The 18,673-nt window shown below is 41.5% G+C and overlaps 1 long non-coding RNA gene across 3 annotated transcripts in view; it reads right to left on the bottom strand.

Annotated features, from left to right (window-relative positions):
• The window catches only part of LOC136293066 (uncharacterized), a 134,195-nt gene extending 116,214 nt beyond the window's left edge, over positions 1–17,981 (bottom strand). The window contains exons 1-2 of one of the 3 annotated variants that reach the window (XR_010722074.1): positions 17,096–17,981; positions 14,586–14,899 (exon numbers count right to left, since the gene is read on the bottom strand). This is a non-coding gene — a long non-coding RNA (uncharacterized lncRNA). Of the gene's footprint in view, positions 1–9,485; positions 9,515–12,363; positions 12,966–14,585; positions 14,900–17,095 lie in introns of those variants that run through there. The other 2 variants (XR_010722076.1, XR_010722077.1) reach the window with 2 other exon arrangements.
• Between the last annotated feature and the right edge of the window lie 692 nt (positions 17,982–18,673).

The following is an 18,673-nucleotide window of genomic DNA, read 5'->3' as shown; positions in this document are numbered from 1 at the left end:
AGCATGTTTCAATCAAATGAATCACAACTTCATCAAAAGGATCATGATCCCCTGGAGTGATGTGTCCACTTCTAACCATTTCCTAACATGGCCTTCCTCTACTGTGGTAATTCTTCACTCCTCCAGTGGGCAGCCTAGGTCCCAGCACAGAGAGACTACAAGCCAAAGCTTCCCCTACCAACTTTCACTTTTTAAGATGACTAAATTTGCACTCAAAAATAAAAACATACATTGGGTTAGACTTAATGCATCCAGACCTGGACCAGATAACCCCAAGCAACTAATCAAACAACCTGCAGTATCAAAGCACTCATCAGGGCTATTGCCAGATGCTGAGAAGAGCTTACGATGGGGTTACCTGGGATTATCTCATCAGAGTTCTTAGGAAAATGAGATACACTGACCAACACACAATTGGCTTGAACTGCTGTGGAGGGGTCTGTTTTTCCAACTTCATTCCAAAAATAATTTTAAAAGAAGATCCCAAACCCCTCCCCATACTTCTCAAAACCAAGAACAGAGCAAGAGCACATGCTCCTCCTGCCCCCCTTCAACATAATCAGAGGCACAGTCTGAAAGATATTGGTCTGATAGTGCACAGACATTCCCTAAACCATTGGACAAAAACAAGAAAATTGCACCTACCACACAAATAAGTGGTTACACTCCAGAGAACCCCAGGCCTAATATTCCACTATTATTTTTGGAATACAAGTTTTTTTGTTTAGCTTTTAAATGCGAAATGGGCGCACAATTACTTTAGACAGAAAGAAGACCTCAGTAAAGCAGCAACACACTACTTCTGCAGCAAATTAAGCCACATAGCATAAGCTAATTGAGGACAAAATCCAGCAACCAAGAAAGGTATTTTCCTACCTTCTACATAGAGCTCTCTGCACAGGATTCTTTACCAAAAGAATCCAAATCCTACCTCATACACATAGGAAGTTAGGTAAATGCCTGATGTCACATACTGAAATCATTCTTTATCTCCCAGGAGATTCCCAAGTGTGGTGAAATCCAGGTGCAAATGAGCAGAAACAGAGCCAGAGATAATATAACAGAAAACCAGCTGGAAGGTAACACACCTAAGACGTACAGTTGAGAAACCAAAAACACAGAACCATGTGTTCTCCTCATACACAAAAACTACTTATCTAATCTGACTACAATACTGATATCTCTCCAATACATTTATTACATGTATTCAATACAAACCAAAATAATCCCATTTTTTCTCCTAAACAACAAAATAACTCAAAAATCTAGAGAATACTAATAGAGGTAGAAATCTCTATAGAAATAGAGATTTCCTGAGCTAAGCAGCTACTTCATAATAAGAACTTCTCATAACCCTTCAGAAACGCAGCATAAGTCTAATGAAGCAAGAATGGAAAAGAAAACTGGCAAATACTCAATAAATAAAGCCAAATGAGCAATAATGAAAAACTAAGAGAAGTCCATACTCAGCCTACAGTTGCCTTTCTACCAATAAAATCCTAGCAATAAAATTATTTTTAGAGTGCTCAGAGGTGCCAAAGAATTTTTAGTACATCTAAGCACTCCCCAATGATCAGAGGCAAGAGAAAACAAGAGCATATATATAGCTACAAGTTTTTGGGATAACATGAAAATCAAAGTTAATGAGATCTTGTAGCCTCACTTTTTCTTTAAGCAAGTAACCTACACTGCTGGATTTGCAGTTAGCAAACAACCACTCATTATACTAAAAGAATGACTGTCAGAAGCAACTTTAGGACATGAAATTTTCCTTCACTGGAAATCAAATTCTCATTCTGCCCTACATTCTGCTCTCTTACCTCCATTCCCATTAAACAAAGCAAAAAAATATGACAAAAGGTTTTATAGTTCACTAGAAAATCTATGTGCAAATGGAAAAACCTAGGCAATTGACAGAAATCTCCTGAAACCTAAGTGCCACCAAAACAATTTTCCAAAGCTCACTACCTAAAGAACCCTAGAGAAAATGTAAATAAATATCAAAGATAAACACACAAACTTAAGTTCCCCTGCCCCGCTCCCTACACTGCAATGCACACACACACAAACACACACAGGTTTCTCCCTTTGGCTTGGGTTTCCATATTCTTTTAGTGGCTTGATATATGCCCTAAAATCAACACATGGGAAATAGTGTTACGTGTAACCCAGGTTTTTCTAAAAATCCTTCTTCTGTTAATTGTAATATATAGAATTACTGTATGTGTCCCATATATTGGCACTTAAATTTTGAGATTTGATGCATGTAATAAACGTAAAGCAAAAGTAAACCACCAAACTCCTTTGATGTAAGACATTTAACCAGAGCAAGCCAATCACCTGGTGAAGTTTAAGGGTAGGCAAACAAAAGGCATTAAAAAAAAAAAAAAAAAAAAGCTTTCTCTTATTTAACACACCTGTATTTTTCCACAAGTTGTGTGACATAATCTGTAATATATTATACAGTTTGAGAATTCAAGAACATAAGAATCAAAACTATTTTATTTTATTTTATTTTATTTTATTTTATTTTATTTTATTATAGAGGAACATCACTGATCCTCCCACTTCCAAGAAGAGTGACATTAAACCAGCCAACAGAAGTTACACTAAATTGCTTCAAAACCAGCAAGGATTCCTTTCAGCCTGATACATCTTGCTGACCTGGACCTGACAGACAGCAGTAATTTAGGAAAGTGTAGGTGTTTATTTGCACATCTTGGGTCTATTTTATAGCCCCCAAAACATGTGATGCTTCCTATTGTAGCACAGAGAAGCTTCTCTGACAGAAGGCTGGTGAATCTGAGACACAGCATTATCCAAAGTGGAAGTAATAACCACCTCTAGTGTAGTTTTTGCTACACCAGTAGGATGACAGACTTCCACAGAGGCACAGTCAAGCCATTTCCTGCATCCACAAAAGCTGGCCAAAGATACCTTAATTTTCCTCAGACCTGTTCCACTAATTAATATTTTAAAACAAGAAGTAGAAGATATCAAAGGTACTGTATTTCTGCTCCAGTTTTAATATACCTTGCTGCATACTTCCAAAGATGCACACAGTTTAAAAAAAATCCACGTATTAAATACAATCCATATTCACAGGAATTTGCATATGGATTTCTAGTTAAAGTTATTATTAATAAGCACAGTAAGATTACCAGCATGTGCATTACTACTCTGCATGCATTAAAGATGCATCTTTGTCTGCCTTTTTCTTCTGCTTATCTACCCTGTTTAGAATGTTAAACTGCTGTGCTATGTAAATGAAAATATTTAATTATGCAAAGCAAAGTGGAAAGGTTTACATTATTATAATTGAGTTAAATTCTTTCTGCTTTAAGCTCAAATACTGAGAACATAGCTGAGCATCTGTTAAGAATTTCAAAGTCTTAAACTGCTGCTTTATAAATTTTAAGAGCTACATGTGAACAATTTGAAGCCTTTTGATGTTAATAAAATTACTGTAATATATTCCGTTTTCATGGTTAAAATTAAGGGAAGTCTGAAAACCTAATGCAAATCCAAGGTGAGACGCAAATTCAGAAAGAAGTTGCTTGTTTGCTGCAATTTTTCAAGTCTCATAGTAACCAGAATTTATAATTGCAAACAAATGAACGAACAAATGGCTAAGGAAGCTAAAAGAGAACTGTCTCAGGAAAGCATCACCTTAAGAACAACCTGTCCATAGAAAGAGGTCTCCTTTAGCAAGAGAAAACCTAATGTTCACAGCTGCATATACAACAGCGATGAACTCACTAGAAGGTCAGGGTGACATACTGAAGAGTGTAGTCACTTCAAAGGAATACTAGTCCTGCGTCTTCACCTAACTATGCTGGGACACTGACCATATACACCAGTGCTATGAGCTGTAGAGGAGGATGTCAAAGAACTGTATATTTTTATTAACAAAATGTCATTGAATCCTCACACTATGAATAATCGCCAGATTGGCGTTCTACTGGGGTACAGAAGTACAAGTAGTCCAAAGGAGTTCAGACACACATAGTTTGAAAGAAGGCAGAAGAAGAACACTCCTGTTCTCCTGCCAGCTCCACCTGCTGCAAAGCTGCCATTTCTCAGATCTGAAATACTGAATCAAGCAAGATATTTAAAAATCTTAAAGAGAAAACCTAATTTATTTTGATGGTCAGATTGTGAGATGCTAGAACATGCTGGCTGTTTACTTTCCTAAGCAGTGATTAACCCTCTTTTCACTGATCAGCCTCACCATGTTTACTTGGCCACAAAGCTACAGTGATCTGCTGCACAGGGAAACAAACCCAGGTTGCAAGAAAACACATCTGGTTCACTAATTTGGAGCTGCCCTATAAAGTTTCAGACACTCCCTCCCACACACTGGCCTTGCTCCTGTGCCATGGAAGGGCTTACAACCATTAGCAAAGCGAGGTTTAATTTTTTTTACATTCATATTTTGGATGCAAAACTCTTGACCATGCCTGCCTGTGCTGTTCAAGTGAAACTCCACCGACCTTCAAGATCCAACACCCTCTCCTCACCCCAGCTTCCTCAGGCAGAGGAAGCAACAGCATCCTCAAACACTTAATCAATTGCTGGTTGCCATTCACATGCTGATGGTTTAAACAAACAAAGAAATGTGGGCAGCAGCTTTTGGCTAGAGGTTTGATCGGACTAATTTCCTTTGCCCATCCCATACCCTGGAATACCTGTACCAGCTGAGCAGGATGATAGGACTCAGTGCAGGCTCACTTCTGTGTTGGCAGCATCATAGCATCACCTCCTCCGAGAGGCTGGGGGATTATTTTGAAATAAAGTATTACAGAGTCACACTAACCACTCCACAATCACAACTGAAATTTGCTTTCCACTACAGGCCCTGTAGTTCTAATGCTTCTCTCAGGGCAGAAATGGATGAAACTACTTAGCTAATTACAAGCATCCATACTTAGCTGTGTTGTTAATATCTAATTACTTGGGCTGTAAATATAAGCAGATTTGAGCTTTTTTTACCCCTGTTTATGTATGCCTTCTTTGAGTAACCCGACACTGGACGATTGCGGGGTTTTTAAGGTTAAATTGGTATAAAAGTATCTGGGCCCCAACCCCAGTCAGCATTACTGCTGGATTTCTCACTTGGCACAGGCTACACTTTATACTGACTGCATAATTTGAAGGCTCTGCCTCACTTGCTTATCCCCCACACAGCCTCCCAAGGAAAAACCTCACACTACTGAAGGCATTAAAATGCATTAAGCTGGATAACTGCAAAATGTCATGAGCCCTTACTGACTCCACGGTTTAAGTGTGGGTTTTAATAAAGGTAATATTTCTTCATTGCTAGCCAGTGCAAGATTTGTTACCTACACAATGACTCAACTATGACATCTTTTATGAGTGATATGTTAAACTAATTAACATTAACCTAGCAGAAGAATCAAGCATAAATTAGAAGCCACTTTACTTAAAGATACAGAGAGCTTCTATGCAGATAATTTTCCCCAAACAAAAGATGCTGGCCCTTGAAGTATGAGATTCCCTTTTAAAATTAACTGGTTCAAAATTATTATGCTGCTTAAAAAAAAAAAAAATAAATAAAAAATAAAAAATTGTACTTATTTCAACATAAAATAATAAGGCATGTGCAGCTAACACAGCAGCTCTAAATCCAAGAACTGAAGAGCCAAGACAGAACAAGAACCTTACAAAATCTCTAAGAGACATTAAATACTCTATTATGCTTAACGAATTGTTTGTTCCCCTTCAGCCAGTAATGCCTATAGATTTTGCCAGCTCTGCTACACAGCAACTGTGGCCCAACACCCAAATGCAGGCATCAATTGTTTATGGCAATTTTCTTTAGAGTCCATATCGCTCATGTTTTAACATCTATTTTTACAATAGGTGTATTAAGCAAAAAATTCACCACAGTATGTATATATTGTCCAACAGATACACCAATATCCTTCCAGTGAGTGCACCCTGGTTCTCTTTGGAGACACATTAAGTGGCTGTAACTCCCTCAGAAGCTAACTACTATCAAGTATCTCTCTGACAAGTGGTTATTATATTACATTCAACCCCCGCCTCTCCACAAAGATAATCCTTTTGTTTTTCATAGAAGAAATTGATCTTACCTAAACAGAGCTAGAGATACCCTGTCTGACTTACTGTGCTTTGCAGTTATGGCAGTATACGATCCATAACAAGTTTCTGCCAAGAAGCTAATCCAGGCACTGACCTGAAATAACCAGGTCGTCTTCATATCTATCTTCAGCCTGGGAGCATTCAGAAAAAATTTAAGAATAAAGACACCCTGCTCCTCTTACACAAATCATGGACATAAACCACTGCACAGGCTGGAAAACCACATGTGAATGTGTTAGATGCAAAATGGCTCCTGGCAGCTCCTGGGGTGTTTGAACAGCACTGTTCACACAGAGCAACCAGAAGCCTAAAATATACACTGCTTTAACCCAGCGACCATCACTCAGAAACATCATTTCTGATATAGCAGAGCAACAAACCAGAGAGCTCCCCTGCACTTTGTTTGCAGAAACAATCTACCGGACTACAGCACGTGTGCAAATCCTTATTTTTAATAATGACATTTTTCAACACCTACAATATGCTCTCCTACAAAATCATCGGACAATCCAACTACGCTTCACAGGACCAACACTATAATAAAATACTCAAGATGTATAACCCTGAGCACCAATCTCAACAAAATAGTGAATTCTTATTCTGCCTCTTTAGTGTCTTATTCTCTCTGATCTGTCATATCTTAACATGCTGGCTTTTGCAACAGAGTTCAAGGGAAAATACCTATTTCAACTTCAACACGGAGTCCAAGGTCAAAGTGGCGGATCGATTTCTTTGCATTTGTAAATGGTTCTGGTCTTCCTTTGCAAACATCCTTTCACTTGTCTCAAACAGAGATCCAGTAGTACACCTACACTGCATCAAGTCCACAAGTAGTATTCCATACATAATTTTGATAGCACTCAAAACAATTACTGCTGAAGATGTTTAAAAAAAATAAATAAAATAATCCCCACTAACTATTTCAAGAGTTACACTACACATAACTTAAAGCAATGAATTCCACAAAAACCAACATATATAGTGGGAACATACATACATATACGTTATACATACATCAAAAATTAAGCCATATTGATTACCAGTTGAAGAAACTAATTTTTTTAAGTGTTTGTCAAAGGTACATTTCAGCTATGCCTTGTTGCTCTTCGGTTGGTGCCTTTTGGAAGGGTGAAAGGGAGGAGTGAGCAGTATGCCTGGAAGTGTTTTACAACTGATTACAGTGAATTCCTTCTATTGACACTTTTCCATTATATGTTTTTGAATTCATCAGACTATGCACACAGGATGGACATATTTTAAGAAACAATCAAACTGTTAATTGGAATAGCACAACATTGCATTTTGAGTACCCAAAAATCCAAAACCAAGAAGGATGACAGCATTGAAGACCACCAACAAATGACAAGAAGAAGCAAGGTCTGGGAAAGAACAAGACACTGCTCCAAAGAAAGAGGAAAAAAATCACTTTTCTCCTTCATGAAGCTGCCTCAGGCACATCTTTGGTACCGGACTCCATGGTATGCACTTATATATGTTTATATCTAAAATATAAATATGTATGTGTATACACACATAGGTACTCTGGTGTCTGATTTGATTTCCAAAAACTCCAGCCATCAGTATCACCACTGAAGTCAACAGCAACTATTATTTGGCTCTATGAAAAATTGACTTGGATGACTAGATTTAAACACAACAGCTCAAATTGGTGGCTAAGCAGAAAAAAAATGTGCTCTGGATAACCCAAACTGGCTGACAAAAATATTTCAGGTATTGATTTTGAGCTACTACACAAAACAATGAATACAAGGAGGATGCTAATTATTAGTTTTATTAAATAAGGCATTTAAAATAAACTAGTATCAAATTAACCTTCCATCTAGATGCATTGTGTGGCCCAAGACAAATCTCAGTGGACATTAAGAAAATTGTTCATCTGTTTCTTTGGGAATAGGGGGGAACTTCTCTTACTGCTCCCTTTAAAACTTCCTTTTCGGTCCAACTACTAGGTGAACTACTGTCAGGAACACACACCAGGCTGTATATCCCTTCCTGCACTGCCCAAACACTGGAATTCCTGCAGGGGATATTTATCAAACTGTTGCCCTGATTTTTCAGCCTTCTGATGTTTTACATTTCTACTGGAGCTTTCTCATGCATTGTAAAATTAACAAAGAGGTAAATAATACATTCCTTTCCAGGGGGAAGGACAAATTGATGGACTTCTAGTTTGACCAGTGGGGTCAGAGAGGTGTTAACCTCATGCCCCAAGCGCTGATCAAACTCCAAAAGCTATATAAGTCAGAATCCCAGAATAAACTTCCTTCTTTTTTGCCCTGACACTGATTTGGTGAGTGTCCTTCTTTTCATGTCCATCTGGCAACATCAAACTCTGCAGGAATTGATAAATATCAATATTGATAAATCAAACACAGATTTAAACTGCATGCAAAAGGAAAGCTGTAAAGCCACATAATGCATGGATTTAAGGCTATAAAAATAATGTATACAAATCCTGAAGCTGAGAGGCAACTGTGTGATAAAGAAAAGCTTTTGGGTTTAGAATTACATTTCTTCCATTCCTTCTTCTTCAAGTGCAATTTCAATTAAAAAAAAAAAAAAAAAAAAAAAAAAAAGTACCAAAACCACAAAGTTGTGAACCTCAACCACTCTTCTTTCCAGTGTCTGATTTTCAGTGAAGAGCCATGGTGATAGGAGATTCACAAGTCCAGTCCAGGAGCTTGAATGAATAAAGCTATTGGCTATATGGCATCATAAACTTTGAATATGGCAAAATTAAGCACCAGAGATGCATGATGAAAAGCGTGCTACCTTATCTATCTTTTTAACAAAAAGGCAAAGCATCTTTTGTAAGGGCAAGAGAGCATCTCTTTCAATGCTTGAAACTCAAAGTCTTGAAACAACAGCCTCTCTACAAGCAAAACTAAATTTGTGTTCACACACACCCCAGGAGAGCCCAATGAAAAGCCCCCTGAGCTACCACCAGCCCAGGACAGCTCCAGCACCAGCAGAGATGAAGCCACATCATACCCAAGCCCAGCAGAGAAGCAACAATTGACAGATGAGGTACAGTAGCATAATTACACAAAGTAGGTGACAGGCCTAATTTAATAGCTGGCATGGCAGCACACCACCCTGCATCAAAAGCATCAAGTTGCTAAAAACACCTCAATGTTCACTGCATAATCTAGGGTACCTTCTTATGTACTCTGGAGCCAGCACAAATTTCATTATTTTCAGAAGATAGGCACAGATCAATACTAGAACCAACCAAAAACCAATTTTTAAATTCTGAAAGATAACTAAATGAGCAGCCTCACAAAGTTTCACTTCTGAGATAATCTGAAAACAACGCATGCAACTCCCAAATCACTTACCTAAATTAATTGTTGCCTTGAAAAGTGCTGCAAAGAGAAACAGAGGATAGTATGTTGTATCCTCAAATGAAGGCCGCCCTGATTGGGGGAGTAATTTAATGCAAAATGTGCAAAGCTAAAGTTAACTTTGTTTCCTTTCACAGCATTAAACAGCACAATTTTAGCACACACCAAAAAGAAGCCAGTATTTACTAAAGTCTTACTTATTAAGACTTAAGTCTTAATTACTTAATTACTTACTTACTGACTTAAGTCAGTATTACTTATGCCACAGCCATTTAAAGATTTCACTCCATTTTCTGATTAGAAATGCTCTGATGGCACAGGCGTCCTGACACATAAATTATGACAAACAGCCTCTCATCCATTCCCACAAAATCCACGTGTCTTTCCTCTATCCCATCCATCACTAGTGACTAGCCCTTGTTTTCAAAATGTCTCACCACTTCCTTTCCTCACCAATCATTATTGGCTCACAAGCAAGCCAGACCCCATCCTTATCAGCCCAGAAAACTCACTCCCACTGCCCACTTACTAATTTTATGACAATCACATGCCTCCTCCTTCCATACCCAGCCACCTCCCATGCCTGCAAGAAATTCCTTGAAAACATTAATGATTCTACTTCAGCGCTCTCTCTCATCTCTGACAGGGAAGTAATGCTGGCACCCAGAGCAGCACCACACTCATTGCCCCAGGTGGGACTTAAACCTTCAAAAATAATTTGAAACAAACAAAAACAGAAAAGTGACAGAAAAAATTCTGCTGGAACGTTTGGAACCTTTAAGATGTATCAAAATGCAGTTTATTTCACAGAGTTGCAACACTGTTTTTAAATAGAAGGACTGTAGCTTTCCTTTACAAGTAAAAAGAAATGAAATCACTTTTCAATTTTTAGCAGTAGTAGACACATCTGGACTAGGTAGGAGCTTTTTCTCTTTTCTTCTACAGTGTCAAACACAATTTCTTCTCACTGGTCCCCAAGACTCATGGATTTAAATACGGAATCCACACTTGTAGTAATCTCATAACCTTTCAGGGGAAGTACTGTCCCTGTCCTCGAAGGCCAGAACTAATTTTGTGTTAAAATATTCCAAGTCCCCCTAGCTTATCCATTTCCCCCTACCAAACTCAAACACATCTATGCATTTCAAATAAGGAAAGGTCAAGATACCAAGCACAATATGACCTCTACCTCAGGCTTCAGAAATAGTTTGGGATAAATTTCATGTTATGACAATGCAAGGAAAATAAAAAAAAAAAGAATAAAAATAGAACCCATTAGTGACTTGAAAACCTTCTTGCTACATAAAATAAATCCAATCAAGAAACAGCAAACTATTCCAGACACCATATGCCTCTGTCCTGACATTACTGAGAGCGCTTTACCAAAAAAGCAGGTTGCACGTTGGAAACTTTGTTTTCATTATAAGTCCTCATGAAATTATTTCTCAATCATAACTGTAATATAAGGTGTGGGGGATTGTGGTTTGTGTAAACCCACCCCAGATTTAAAGTGAAAACTATCTTTTTCCAGCCTTCATTGACTTTCTTGTACCTCTCATAAAAATTTGCTCTGCCAAGTAAAGAAACAAACTGTACTCCAATGGTTATATCCCTTCTGTAAGAATACTGTACCTCAAGTTGCATAATAAGGTGACAAACCAGTGAAAGGAGAAAAATAAAGGAAACATGGTGTTTGCAATTATGATTTCTGCCATAGCAAGCAATTTGATTTCACACACAACATACAACCAGCCTTGAGCAAAATAAGGAGGGAAAAGGAAAAAAACTGACATAATTATCAATAGCATTTTCTATGGAACCAAAGATACAAAGACAACTCCATTCTAGTAACATGCCCGGACCTACAGCTTCCATCTTGCTTTCTCAGTGAAGATTGTGAAGTGACTGTATACCATGCTCTTCACACTTGCCAATACTCTTTGGACTGCTAGGGAGCCCTTCCAGGGACTAACAATCCTATGTCCAAAAGCTGTCCCCCAAAATTTTACTCAAGAATCAAACTGTGCCTCTAAATCCTGAGGACAGGCACTCTGGTGAAGCCTCCAAAGAAGGCTTCTTTGTCCTTCATTGCCAGGAGTGGGGTCTCCGACAGGAGGCGTGAAAGGCAGCAGGAAAGCACCCCTATCTCCTTTTTGTATCAAGAACCCCCGCAAGTGGGGCACACATGGGTCTACAGAAATTTCTACCTCACTTGGGAGTTCTGGAGTTCATGCATCCAGAAAAACACTTCAGCCAAAGGGAAGGAATGGTCAAAGAAATAAAGTTCTTATCATATTTTGCTTTCTACCTTCCTAGATGTTAATGGATTGGAAGTTACTCCATGTGTCATGTCCCCTTCCACCTAAAAATCTGGCAGTAACAAAACCTGCCCTGTTCTCCTCTGCCCATTCTTCACAATGCACAACTCCAACAATGCAGCTCACCTGCTCACACACACTACACCGTAAAATTTGCACTTCTTGCAGCCTGTTAAATCACTTCCACACTCAGGCTGAGTTGGCCTGAAAGACCCTCATGCTTACTCTCACCTAAGTTACACAGAGCAAAACACTTTCTCAAATAACCAATACATCGAAGAACTCCTTAACTGAGAGCACAGCTCAAAAGAGGAATCACTGTTCAAACTGTCTGGATTTGGTTTAATTTGTTTTAGGTGCAAATTTTGCTACCAGGTTATAATTCCAGGGTAGGTTTGGGAGGGGGAGCTCAGAACTCTCTCCTCCCCCCAGAAACACACTGCCTTGGGACACCTGCAAGGATTTCAATCACCTTCCAGGACTGTCACAAGCAAAGCAAGAAACCGCCAAATTGCAACCAGAGACAAATCACAGAAACAACCTCTTTACCACACCTCAGGCTCCCATACCCAAAAACCTTCTCTCAAGCAGCAGCCCCTCCCAACCAGCCCCCTCTGAGAGCATCAAGGTTCCTTCCCACCCCAAGTAAGGCAGGTGGTCCCCATCACTCCCTCCTCACAGCTCTCAGCCTCCATCCAACCCCTGCTGCACCTGGCTCCTTGGCTGGGACTGCTCCCAGGAGAAAGGTATGGGAACACTCCAACCATGGCCCCCAGAAAGCATTTCCTCCATCTCTCTGCAAGCCCCAATAGGGTCTCATCTCCTACCAGCACAGCACACCTCCCAGCTGGGAACAACCACACTGAACGCTTTCTATCTGGCCCTGCTTTTCCTCTCTCTGGAGATCTCATCTCCAAATAGGAGAATGATTCTTTCCATTTTGCTGGAAATAGTCCAAAGACATTTGAAGATGGATAAGTTGTAAGTCTTAACAGTTGGCCACCAAGTTATTAATGTTTGAAATGTTCGAAGTACAAACAAATGCAGATACATCTAATTATTTGCCTACTATATCCACAATCTTATGGCAATGATGAAATTCAATCTACACAAACTCTCAGATTAAGCTAAGGAGTAGTTTCTATATCTTAATTATGAGTAAAAAATCCCCTCAATTTTCAGTGCTGATGAAAATTAATAGCTTTCATGCAGATAAATGAAGTGTACTTCTGTGTTCAATTTAGTTTTCCTAAAGAGCGGCAAGTGCCTGAGAAGAAACTCAAGTAGAACAAAATCTTCACAGAAACAAAAAAAGGACTGCAGTTTTGATTTTCTTTAAAAAGATAAAAATAATAACTGCGTCTCTTTTCCAAGATGACACTAGAGACCAGCTTTAAATATTTTCATCCACACAATCCATTTATTACTCTTTGTTTTCTCTTTCCACAAAAAGTCCAAGACTTTCCATTTCTGAGACTTCAAATTAAAGACTTTCTTATGGCTAGCTTCAGTCATGCAAAGTTCAAAAATAGTATAAATGCAGAACAATATTAAAACCATAAATCTAAATGAACATTAATTGCACCCAATATGCAACAAAAGGCTTACCCATGATAATCGAGAAAATTAAGAGTAGATCTTTATTAAAACACAGTCAGAATCAGGAAATTAGAACTGTATTGCTTCTTGTACCTCTGTTTACGACAGGAAAGGATCACAAGTGATTATTCGTTCAGATTTCAGTTTTGCTCTAAAGTAGGCCAGCCAGCTCAGCACTTTTCTTAAGATTATGAATACTCGTCTGCCCTACATATGGTTTAGGCTGAAACCAATCAGTTGAGCAGAAACATACAGCAAAACCGACTATTTTCATGTCATTCATTTTCAGCTATAATGAAGAAGTGCACAGAACAGGTATAAATGGATCAAATTTTAAATACTTTTAAAATTTGCTTTGCCATTAGCACAGTTCACTAAGGAGCTCACTGATCTCCTCACTATTGGATTAACACTTCATCTAGACTCAAGAATAATTTGTTATTCATTAATAACTCTTTAACCACTTGTTTTCTCTGCTAGTTTCCAGTTCATTTTTGTACATTGATTACCTCATTTAGTAAGAAAACTGACTGCTGAACTGCATCCAGTAGACTTTCACATTACTAGGACATTCAGGATGCAAATACGCTCTGCAAGAAGCCTTACATCAAAACTTAAAAAAACATACTAAGCAAAAGAATTCTTTGAATTTTTAACTTAAATACTTTTTTTTGCTCTTTCTCCCCCACATAAGCCATCCTTAAGATTTTTGCTATTATTTGGAGGAAGAGAGGTTAAATAATAAAGTGTTGTTATCTTGAGTTCAAAATAGAAAATAGTAAGTCTTCAAACAAACTGGGCTATTTGGAAGATCAGAACTGCAGAAAGTGCTTTGCTTAAATTGTTTTTAACTTATTTTTCTTAGAAGTTAGGTATTCTCATTTTCTAGAGCTGCTATGCACTCATAGACTCTATGAAGTCATTACCTTCAAAATATAAGTTAATTATGGAAAAAGAAATCTTTCATATTTGGGATTTCCTTTTTCATTTAAGATATAAACATTTTCAAACCATTAGTACAACACTTCTGTCAGATTAACACCACTCAAAACTCTTGGCAAGTATCAGTAGCAAGGAAAAAAAAAAAGTCTACAAAGCAAATTTGTTTAAAACAAAGACAATGTACTTAATAGCTTGATGTATGAGACAGTATTTTTGCACCAGGGGAGAAGCATACCTTTCATCAGCTGCAGAACCTTGGTATCAGATGGCAATATGGCAGTATAATCCAAACGGGTCTCAGCAGCCTGCTTCACAATATCCACAAGTTTCAGCTTGGGGCTCTTCCACTTCCCCCCGGAGACCACTAACCATTACTATGAATCCAAACAGCTAAGATGTTAAGCAGCTGTATGGTCCAGTTTGAACCATGTTGAGCAGCCCTGCTTATCCCAAGCCGTATTCCACCATTCGAAGAGTAATGCAATATGGCATCCATCACAGACTGATGTCCTGGCAACCATCCCATTTTCCCAACAATCATATTGTGACCTGTTGAAACACGAAGAAGAACTGTTAGTTCAGCACAGTAACTCTGCCACACCACTCAGAGACTAACATACAAATATAAAGTTACATTCTCCTGAATAATTTCAAACACAAATTTCTTCACAGATCTGGACACATCCTAAACTCAAAGCCTGGTGATAGCATTTTCCTTTAAAAACATCGTGGGGCTGGAGTGTAACAGAAGAAGGTTTAAGAAAAAGGCTTTCATATATCTCTACAGATTGCAGAGTCTTACCTTCTAGAAAGCACTGAAGTGCCAGGGAAAAAAGGTAATATAAAGGCTCTTCAACTGCCCTGGCAGGTATTTAAAAACTAATAAAAACAGCAAGTCAAAAAAAAAAAAACAAACCTCCAAGCAGCAAAAAAACCCCGCATCAACCCTTTAGAGGGAAACATATGTGATCTTCTCTGCCTCCTTAGCCCTGTTACAGTGTCTTCCCACAGCACCTTCACCAGCAGAAGTGCTACTTCAGTTGGGACCTAAACTATGTGCACCACTGATGGCATTTGGCCCAGGAAGAAGCCAAAGCAGCCAAACTCACATCAGTCTACTCTGGTAGTCCCTCTGTGCAATTCCTTTAGAGGTGCAAAATGCAAATTTGACTTAGGTTGGAAAGGGGACTATGAGGAATGGAGAGAAGAGTCTGAGTACTGGGCACAGGAGGGAACAATGACATGAAGAACATCGTCGGGTCTGCCAAGATGGAGTGGGGGAAAGAGAAAAGAACAAACTTCCACGCTAAGGACAACTTCCACGCTAAGGACAACAGAGGAACTAGAAGAAGCTTTTAGAGACTGGAAGATGCATGTTCACAGGGACAAAGATGAGAAGAAAGGAGAAAGTGAACATTGTGAACAAGAATTTTTGCTAGCAGCTCTGGCTGTGTAACTGGGTAACAGGGATCTAGGGCAGTCCGGAGAAGAATAGGTTTAGGAGAGAACAAGAAGAAGCTTTATGTTTGCTTCAAATCAGGAGAAATGAGCTCTTCTACACATGGAGGAAAGGAAAGATCCTGGCAAAAGGAGTTTTTCATGAGAAATGCAAGCAAGCATAAAGGTAGAAGAGTAGGTGGGAAGAGATTAAGGAAGAAGAGAATGAATAACAATAAAAAGTGAAAAAGTAGACTTCAGAAACTCTGAAATGGGTAGATCTAAGGAGAAAGGGAGACAATTAGGAAAGTGGGACAAGAAAACACAAGAAAGTAGCGTACTAGGATGAAAAAAGAAAAATGGACGATTATTACATAGCACAGAAAAAGAGGATGAGAAAATAATAAGGTACTAAATTGATCAAGATAATTAAGAAAAGTACAAAGAGTGCACAAGTAAGTTTTCTGAAGTTGCGATGCCTGCTCTAGAAAGCAGGAACCAAATGGAATGGAACAAAACCCAGGGCATCTATTGCATTTCCAAAGGGACGAAGGGAATTGCACTGAAGCCCAGCCAAGGAAGGGCCAGCCTGGACTGACCCTTCCCACTCTCCCCTTCGCTACGATCGATGCATCCAGAAGAACAAAGTCCTCCCTGTGGTTCGCCCTCTTCTCCGAAAATTGTCCCTCGGCACTTCTGCGCACCTTGGTTCCCTGGGATGGTCCCACAGGAGCAGTGGTCTGCACACCCTCTGTGGTGTCTCGGGCCCCGCGACCCAAGCCGGCACACGGCGGAGCCCCCACCTTGCCCCCCGCTGCACGCTGCCCTGCCCAGCCCCACGGCCTTCACCAGCCCCCCACTCCCCCCTGGCCACGGCCGCCAGGACTTCCTACAATCCCAGCAAGTTTTCCCCGTCTTCAGCTTTTCCCTGTCCCAACTCTTAAAAACACAGCCCGATCCAGAAAGCCCTCCGAGTCCACTTCCCTCCCCAGAAAAAAAAAAAAAAGAAAAAAAAAGAAAGAAAGAAAAAAAAAAAAGTTAAACCTCTAAAATAAAACAAAGCAGGCACAAGAAGGAGGCAAGACCCCCCCGAGTAGAGCCCCCCAGCCCGCACTACGGGGATTCGGGCGGAATGACTGCCTTACCCTCCCCAAAAATACCTGCATGTGCTCCCAAAAGTACAAAGGAAAGACTGGGCTGGCCCGCAGCCGCCTCCGCTGCGCTCCCAGACCCGGGCGCGGATGGCAGGGCGGAGGGGGGGCGACGAGGGAGCCGGGAAAGAACAATAAACCCCAAGACCAAACGTACCTTCTCCTTTCTCTAAACTGTGAAACCAGATTTCCTTAGAAGCCTACGACGAGGCTCTTTGCTTTTAAGCGACGGGAGAGCTCGAAGAAAGTTGAGTAAATCTCTTCGGATAAAGTTGCCGAAGATGAGTTAACCCGGGAGAGGCGAGGGAGAGATGGAGAGTTCATCCGAGTTTCTCCTTTTGTTCAAGTTGCCCGAGCAGACAAAGAGCCGGCAGCGGCGGCAGGTCCCCCGCGCCCCTGCTCCCCCCGCGGTCCGGGCGCCGCCGGGGTCCCGTACTGCCCTCGCCCCCCGCCTCCTCCCACCACCGCAACTTTCCGTCTGCTCCATCCCTCCTCAGCCCCGATCCCGGCTCCGGTGCAAAACTTCCCTCGAACTGAACCTCCCAGAAAAAGAAAACAATTTAATTCAAGGCGGGGGAGTGGGGGTTGGAAAGGGAGAGAACCATCTCTCAAATCATTATTTCCGGTAGATGCACCTCTTTGTTTGGATTCCCCGACTGTCAGTGAGGACAAGCCTCTGGGGATCTGCCTTCGGACAGTTTGATCCGCCGGAATGAGATGGGCAAACGCAAGACATAAAGAAAAATAACTTTAAAAGAAAGAGAAGGGGGAGGAAAGTAAAAAGAAAACAAAATAAAACTCCGGAGTTGCGAAACACACCCGTTTTTCATGGACACGGGAAGTACATAAATAAACAACTGAAGGGGAATTTCGGAAAACTCTTGGTTCTCCTCCCCTTCCCCTTCGCACTTTTCCAGAGAACGTAACAAAAAAAAAAGCCCCCCGAAACCTCCTGGCCGCGGCTCCGTGCCGCCGCCGCCGGCTCTTGGCATCCCTACCTGTTGCGTAAAGCGCAAAGATGGGGCCGACCGCATCCGTCCCAAAGAAACCAAAGGGGAAGGAGGGGACCGCCCGCACCCCACGACCCCTCCACCTGCCCTCCGCACCCCACGGGCACACCCGACACGGGCGCCGCCGGCAGCCCCGGCGCGTCCCCGCGAAGCGCGCGTCCCCCACGCCCTGCGCGGCCCCGGCCCGGCGGGCGGCCGTCGGGGCGCCCCGGTCCCCGCCGAAAGTTTGGCGGGGCGGGGCCGGGGTGCGCCGCGGCCTCGCACCGAGACAAAAGGAGCGCGGAGCAGCGCTGCAACTCACCTTGGAGGGAGAGTGAGGCTGAAGGGACACCTTCCGCCTCAGTCCTCCTCCTCCTCCTTCCCACCCCCCGGCCCTGCGGTGACGGCGGGGCCGTGGGACAGGCTCACGCTGGGGACCGGGGCGCGATCACCCGGCTCGGCCCCGCCGAGGGTCCGCTCCCTGGCGCTAAACAAAAGCGGGGGGAAGCGGCCCTGCCGCCCCCGCTGTCCCTAACTTTCTGGTGCCCGCCGAGCATCCCAGCGAGCCGGCCCCGCGCTCTGGAAGGGCGGGGAAGCGCGGCGGTGCGCCCGGAGCGGGACCCCCACGTCGGGGAAGCGGGCCTGGGGCTGCTGGCAGGGCGGGCGCGCTGCCGGGAGGTGCAGCCGGCGGGGGGGCGGGCGGAGGGGGGCACGACACGGACTCGCTGCTCATTGTCTGTCCCAGG

This window comes from Chamaea fasciata, unplaced genomic scaffold (genome assembly GCF_029207755.1).
Source record: "Chamaea fasciata isolate MVZ Bird 193981 ecotype frontalis unplaced genomic scaffold, bChaFas1.0.hap1 SCAF_1, whole genome shotgun sequence".
Taxonomy (NCBI): Eukaryota; Metazoa; Chordata; class Aves; order Passeriformes; family Sylviidae; genus Chamaea; species Chamaea fasciata.
This window is presented reverse-complemented; position numbering and strand designations above follow the sequence as displayed.